At 34.5% G+C, this 7,966-nt stretch overlaps 1 long non-coding RNA gene across 1 annotated transcript in view; it reads left to right on the forward strand.

Moving 5' to 3' along the window:
• Positions 1-5,250: 5,250 nt before the first annotated feature.
• The window catches only part of LOC118165406, a 28,576-nt gene continuing 25,860 nt past the window's right edge, over positions 5,251-7,966 (forward strand). The window contains exons 1-2 of the long non-coding RNA XR_004750032.1: positions 5,251-5,393; positions 6,905-6,996. This is a non-coding gene — a long non-coding RNA (uncharacterized LOC118165406). The remainder of the gene's footprint in view (positions 5,394-6,904; positions 6,997-7,966) is intronic.

The raw sequence follows: 7,966 nt of genomic DNA on the forward strand, positions 1-7,966 counted from the left end.
GATCGTAGAAGTATTCAACCTATAAACCAAGTTTAACAACTTCTTGTGTGATTTGAGGCTGAATGAGGTCCAGAGAACTTACCAATAAACATATGCACTTTTTGGTTCTAAGATCTATGGACAGGCAGAGTTTAAAATGTTCAGCAGCTGGAAAGTGATCAACATTTAGTGATTCCATACTATTTTTCTAAAGTTCTTTTCTTCCTTTCCAGCTTGTAGTTTCACTCCCACCAGGCTGTTTTCAGATGATGTTGGTGTGAATGTAAATAAAGGCAAAGCTTTTCACACCTGACATGTTGAGTAATCCTTTTGTCCTGGGCACAGATGAAGACAAACAAGAAGCAAGAATATGCAGTAACTGCAAAACTTAGCTCTTAATTCTTCTTGGTTAAGGGGAAGTCAAAATTTCTTTCTTACAACTGACAACTGTTTCTGGAACAGTTGTGGGAGCCCTGTTGACTTGCTTTTTCTTAAGAGAGTGGAGAAATTATGAAACTTTTTTTTTAATTTTATTATTATTATTAGACATAATTCTAGATTTTCCTTCCAGATTTTTGTGTGTATCTTTTTTATTTTATTTTTTTTAATCAGGTCCAGAGCAATTTTGTTATGTTTGAGAAGCAGACTATCTTTGAGGATAGCTTCATTAACCTGAAGGAAGTGCCTACACCAGGATTTCTCCTGCTATATTTTTAGAAAGCTTGGTGTTTCTCTAGGTAAGCTTTCTCTATACAGTGATATACATAGTGCTTCTGAGGCATCTGCTTACAAAGTGTGTAGAGTAATGCTGATATTTCTTCTTTATTTGTTTTTATTGTTTGTTTGTTTTTCACTGTCATCATATGGTGATGTATTTTCTTGCAAGATCCTATGCTATATATTTTCATCTTTTTTTTTTTTTTTTCATTTAGAACATGCAATATTTGCCTTTATGACCCTTTTATTTGCTGAAAGCTGTATTACCACTGATGTACCAAAGTAAATTTATAGGAGAAACTGATTAAAACTGCACTAGGTCCTGTAATACGTGGATGATTTTTGTTTGAATACTCTGTTTTACTCTGCCATTCCTGTGTCACTTTACAGCAAGTATATTTGAGAACTCCATCTGGTTTGGGCTTTTTCCTTTTTTTTTTTTTTTTTTTTTCCAGCCAGGGAAAGTAAGCTGATTGTAGAATATAACTTTCTAGCAAAAGAATATCACTACTATACTTCTGTTTTAAACCAACCGGGGCATTAATTTGCTTCATGATAAGGTAGTGCTTCATTGTATCATATATCATTAGTTTGACACAGTAAAAACTAACACAAATCAAAAGGAAACAAATCCTTTTACAAGTACTTCTTCCAAGCTCACTAATGCTTTCTTCCCTGTCCCTGTCCCTTTCCCTTTCCCTGTCCCTTTCCCTATCCCTATCCCTTTCCCTATCCCTATCCCTTTCCCTATCATTATCCCTTTCCCTATCCTTATCCCTTTCCCTTTCCCTATCCCTACCCCTATCCCTTTCCCTATTCTTTTTGTGTGAAATCTCACCTGATTTGCCCTGGGACTATATCAAATTGCTCCATGTCAGCTGTAGCAGTCTCTCTTAGGTGTACACCTTAGTGGGAAAGGAATAAAGAACCCAGAAGTCTGTTTTGCTGCCTGTTGTTACATTAGTTCAAATGACCTTTCCCATTATACTAATATCATCTGGAAAAATAAAAGATTTTGAAAAAGACAGAATCTTGAAGAACCATCTTTCTTTACTACCACTACCAGAGGTGGAACTGCTACATTGGAGGATATGGATGTGAAAATACTATTTCAAATTTTTAAAAAAAATAGGTTCAAAATGTGCCTGCCTACATAATGGAACTGTAGTCTTTGGTAACTGTTGATGTTGATGGAAATTCTTAAAAAATAAGCATTTATGTGTATGCTTAGTACTAGTACTTCTAGAATTAAAAAATAATAATAATCCAAAATACTTCTTTGTAATACGATATAGCTCTATGTTTTGAAACTGAGCACAACGACACTGTAAAAACATGAGTACTTTTAGTTCATCACGGACAAAAAATATTTTCTAGTTATATTGAACACCAAATATTTACTGTCACCCACAAGATGAAAAATTGTCTTGATATAGAAAAGAGAAAAAGTAGTTAGACTTTGTTCATTACAAAAAAATAAAAATAAAAAAGCTGCGAAGTTGGATAAGTTGTGTAGGTTTGCATAATCTAATACTATTTTAAACCACTTTTGATGCTAAAGTGAATAGTTCACATAAAAGTTCTATTCCAGTAGTTTTGTTGCAGTAATCTTATATAGCAGGAGCAGGTCTCCATGGACTGTCACAGGCGTTGTTTCATTTCATCATGACAATGAAATGCACAGATAGTCCCAACAGATTTTTTCTGTCAATATGATGAGATTGGTGTGACATCTGCAAGCTCCTGAAGTAAGTGGGGAATTGGAATTCATAACATCCTACAGAGGGATTATAGTGGGCACTTAAGAATTTTTTTTAAATTCACTATAAATACTTTGGCAACCACACATCAAAATCACTTAAAATTTTACTTTAAAAAATGATTTAGCTGTTTGAAAACTCCATAACTTCATTCTATCTATCAATATGACCAGCAAGGCTGGTCAGCTGTATGGGTTTGTGAAATTGATCCAGGCTTCAGGTTTGTTTTTATTTTAATGTGCTATTTAGAGAAAGGCTTTTTAATACACTTGGAAATTACCCTTTTACTTAGAAACTTTTTAATGTATGTAAAGAATATCTGAAAACATAGGTCTCAATCTCGATGAAAATGCATATGTTTTGAAATGGTTACTATGCTTTCTCTGTGGCAACAGCATTATCTGTTGAACCAGGAACAGAACTGATTTGTTAAAGAAATCAGACTCAGTCTCTGAATCATCCAATGACCTGTTCATTGAACCTAAGGCAGATGGATGTGATGTTAGTTGTACAACACTGGCTACAGAGTGATGTACATTTAGCATGCTATTTTTACAGTCTTTTTAGGTTATGGGAGACTTATGGCTTCAATTCCTGTCTTGAGTTTGTCCAACCCTGTTGCAAGAGAGAACTCTTATTATCAGTTTTGCGGGGAGAAGTATTTCATTTTTATATTTTCATTCAAGAATGTTACCTTCTAGCATTAGGAAAAAAAAAAAAAAAAGTGATTTATAGGTATTCTTTGGCTGTGCTGTGGATTATTTTAGTGCAGTCTGGCTTATAAACTTAACACCTTATAATACCTTATAAAAGGCCATAGGTGTTATAGATGGATCCATTTCATCTCCTACTGAAATCAACAGAAAAACTTCATGACTTCATGGGGAGTTTAAGTAGCGTATCAAAGTCCTTCTGAGAAGCACTACATTGCCTGGTTGAAATATACAAATTATATTAGAATTTGTTGCGATATCTGGATGATGTTATAGTTATGAAAGTTTTCAGTTTAAGTGCATGCTACCAAAATTCAGATTGCATCAAGTAATTGCCATTTTTATTAAGCCAAAAATACGTAACTTTAATATTATTGTATCTTGTTTGACAATTACAGGAGGTCTTATTTTGATTTAGTTTATCATTCCATAGTAGTATTGTTTTGCATTAGAGTAAGGTCTTTGTCTCACAAATACATAATCTTTTAAGAAAAAAAAATACATTTAAGCTTTTTTTTTTTTTTTTTTTTTTTAAGTAGATTTCAAATACAGTCTGTGCCTAGGATATTTGCACCTACAGATACACATACATTTTAACTTTTTCATTATTCTACAAGCTTTCTGAAGTGGTGGTCGTGGTTAAATAATCTACTATGATTTTCTATTTCAAACTATCATTTTCCTTGATTCAAGTGCCATGGAAAATTTGTCATTCCACTGTCTTTTCTTTTTTGCTAAGAACTTGTGAACTATCTTTGATTTACTTCTTTCTGAGGGAGTCCCTGCCTGGCAATAAATAGATAAATCTCTGCTTTAATGCTATTTCTCCCCCTTGGGTGTGTTTCAAATGCTTTTAACTAGAAGAGATTTTGCTGGAGTAATCCATCAGTGCTAGTAAGACCTTGTTCAAATTGTGGAAGCCAGTAGAAGTAAGATAACTGGCTCTGAAGGAGGTTAAAAGAATGTTAACCTTGAAAAAAGACAAGACTGTTTCCCACAAGGGTGCTCTTCTAGGCTGGACAAGTTTAATTAAGGAAGCTGAGTAGAATTTGGAAGTGTTCCCTGAGTTTCCTAACAGCTGGGAATTGGTTTGGATCTAGATAAAAGCAGGTGTTTTAGTTTCAGAGGATTAAAATGGAAGAGAAGAAGGGGGGGAAAAAAAGAAAAGAAAAAAAAAAAAAGTGCCTCTTTTGCTATTATCTGTAAAGGAGTCAATTAATAATCCTACTACAAAATTATACATTTCATAAAATTATTTTTTTTAATTCAACTGGTGTGAAGATAGAAGGGGAAATCAAAGTATCAGTCTGTGAATTTTCTGGTTCTCTCCAGCTACCTCTGATTTTTCAGATTTAGAATCAGACAGTAAGCTCATAGGATCAGGAAATGAATTGCTATAAATTAAATAATAATAATAAAAAGTTAATATCTGTGACAACTGTCATTTCAGAAAAAAAAAATATAGTTTTCTGAATAGTTCTGAACAGACCGATTATTTTATCCCGGGGGCTTAGCTGTTTACAGCTTAAGTGGAAATCTGAAAATGGTAAGTGTTATTCTTCATGTTTTTCTTGTTTCATATGTAGAGCCTGTACTTTATTTTCTTTTTCTTCCTATACCATAATGACCATTGCACCCTGGATATTTATGTACAACTTGATTTTTATTTATAATATTATTCTTATTTATTATATAAGAATACTTTTCAGATATTTTTTAAACAATAACAGGACTGGAGTGAAGAATGCACTTATAGGTCTTCCAAGGGAGGCAAGTATTTCATTATAACTGACTTCAAAGTATCTAAATGCTGTAGCACGATTCAGGAGTTTGATGTCTATGGCTTCTGGAGAGACTGAAGGTTACATCTTATGTCCATTACACCTTGCAACTCAGTACCAGGCTAGAGGCACCAGGCCAGGTGGCACGCCCAAGTGTTTTATTGCTGCAACATAAAAGGAGATTAATTTATGCCCAGGAAGTAGAACCTAGTTATTCCTGCCTATGAATATGTGAACGGTTCCTAATCTTTACACTGAAATAAAGTGAATGTAACCACTTGACCTACTAGCGTGGTTACTTGCCTGGCACAGCAATGTCCTATTCAATCTGTCATCCTGTTCCTGTGCATATATTTCATAATAAGGTGCTGCTTCATGAAACAGATGGAAAGGGGGGAGCAAAGTTTTGCATTTCTTTGAACAGAGAAGTGGATTAATACTAGGTGAGATGCTGTTTTAACCATTGCCTAATAGAAAATGCTTCAGGTGTGAGTGATTGCTGGTTCAAGTGCTTCAGATGGCCCAGGCAGAGGAATATACTGTTTGTGGCTGAGTGCCTTGCAGGGTGTTAGATGGGTGCAGTTCAAATGAAAGTGTTTCTGAGCATTCCCTGACACAAAATTGGTGCAGCTAGGAACTCTAAAATAGAAATGTTGATGCCTACTGGCTCCTAATCTCCTCTTCAATATTAGAGATAATTCAGTTAATTGTTTTTGTACCCTGGGACATGCTTTGGTCTCAAATCCAGATCAACATACAGTTTGGCAAAGAGTGTTTGCAGAAGTCAGTAGTCACTACAAATGTTGCTTTAGCATTGGCTTTGTGTTATGTTTGGGAAATGGAAGAGGAAGCTACCTTAAAAACCGAACCATCTTTTCACTGGATGAATTCCCCTCTTTTTCAGCTGATAGTGTGATCTAATGCTGAAAATTACAGCCACTATGTCAAATCAACCCCACTGGAATTGTTAAGATCAAAATAGTTCACAGCTAATTCTAGTAATGATTAGTGACTATTCATAGAAATAAAAACCTTGACATATGGAGATGTATTGCTGCAATCCAATATTTATAAAGTGATAGTTTTACACAAATAATGAAAGGTGGTTATTCCTATGAGAGTTTTTTTCCACTTTAATATTGTAATTAGTAGACTTGAAATTGCAATTTGTCAAAATGCCAACAAGTGAAAAATCTCTTTTCTGAAGAATCCCACCTGTTAGTAGACAGCAAAGAAGGAATTTAACTAAGCTTTCTGTAAATAAATAATAACAATCCCGTCTACACCTTAAAAACACTCTAATATCCACACAGCCTACTCTGTCTCATTCCTTTGTCCATTTTCTTTTTAAGGCAGTTCTGGAGAGAGAGGTTTGAAAAGATCTTTGAAAATAATGTTGTGTTTAGAGAATGGGAGAGGAATAAATTTACTGCTTAAAAATATCATTCTAATTTCAACTTCCATGTTCTTCCATAAATGCTTGGAAGAGCTGATTAGACTTTGGGGAACAAAGTGTGTGTTAATACTATACATTGCAGCCTGATGTAAGCTGGCTTTTGAACCAAAAAAATTAGTGTAGCACTGAGGAAAAAAAAAAAAAAGTCATAAGACATGCTGAGAGGTAACTGGATATTTTGCAGTGGCTAGCCAGCATTAGAATATGTGTATACAAACTGCCCTTCCTTCTCTCTCTCCTCCTTTGCTCATCTTTTGGATTTGGTATCACACTGTGGATTTGCTGCTGTAAACATGCAGCATGTTCTGGGTAGAACACATCAATTAGTAATGTTTATTGCTAGGAGTTTGGGGGTGATCCTAGGAAAATATCTAGCCTAGTTCTTAGATTAGTTAGTCCAGATATTAGCTAAGTTATTTGTTGTGCCCCCAGCATGCAAGGACTTGATGTAGATACCTACTGTCAGGGAAAATACTGTCATAAATTGGATTTTCAAAGGTATTTAACTACCTGCAGAGGTTCAAAGGATTCCAAAGAACTGCATGAAAGATATCCAGCACATGCATCATTTGTTTCTCTTGTTCCATAAGGTAAGGAAAGGCAAAAGTTTTGCTTCTCTTTTGGTTTCAATCTATGCGTGGCTGCAGATTCATGTGTGTGCCCCCCCCCCCCCCCTCTCTCTTTTTTCTTTTTTTTTCCCTTCCCTGTGTGCTTTTTATTTGTTTTCATGCTGAATGAAAAACGCACAGACCAAGCTACCCTATAATTCTGGATAATTGAGTTATTCATTTTAAAATCCTTAGCTGGTGGAAGGAAATAATCACTGTGCCTTTATGAATTAGAAAGGTTCTATTCCATTGAAACCAAGGTGAGACAATTTGTTTCTGGAATATCAGCGAGAACTGAGCTACTGGAGAATGAATACCTTCTGAGATAAAACTAGACTAAACAGCTTTAAGCCTCCTTTCACTTGTTGGTGCCTGCAGTTCTGAACATTTTAATTGAAGTTTTTCTTTTGTTCCACACAAAAGACGAAAGATTTGTCCATCTGTTTGAAATGAAATGTTATTTTGCTTTAAAAAACATATTTTGATGGTTGAACTGTAATGTGTTATTTTAAAAGTACTTGGTCATATCCTCAGTTGGTGTAAAATCAATTCTGAAGTTAATAACAATGCAACAGAAAATAATCTAATCCATTTTCCTCTTTCACAACATTCAGTTTTTGAGAGGTCCAGCGTTTAATAATATCTGAAGGAAAACACCATTTTTGCTTATCATATGAGCGATTGTATCTGTCCTTTTTCATCTGTGAGACTGAGAATCCTTAGCTACTAATTAAACAGTCTGTAAAACAAGGTTGAAATGAATGATCTATTATATTTATACAGTGGCATTATTTAATATGTCATAGCCACTTGCTGTTTTGAGGACTACCACTGTCAGGATTTTCAAGTTGTAATATCTGTCCTGTGAGAACAGCTCTGGCCTTAAACATGATATTTCAGCTTCACTTTCTCTGCCTTAAAAAAAAAAAAAAAAAAAAAAAAAAAAAAAAAA

The sequence above is a fragment of the Oxyura jamaicensis genome, chromosome 4, assembly GCF_011077185.1.
Source record: "Oxyura jamaicensis isolate SHBP4307 breed ruddy duck chromosome 4, BPBGC_Ojam_1.0, whole genome shotgun sequence".
NCBI classification, from domain to species: Eukaryota; Metazoa; Chordata; class Aves; order Anseriformes; family Anatidae; genus Oxyura; species Oxyura jamaicensis.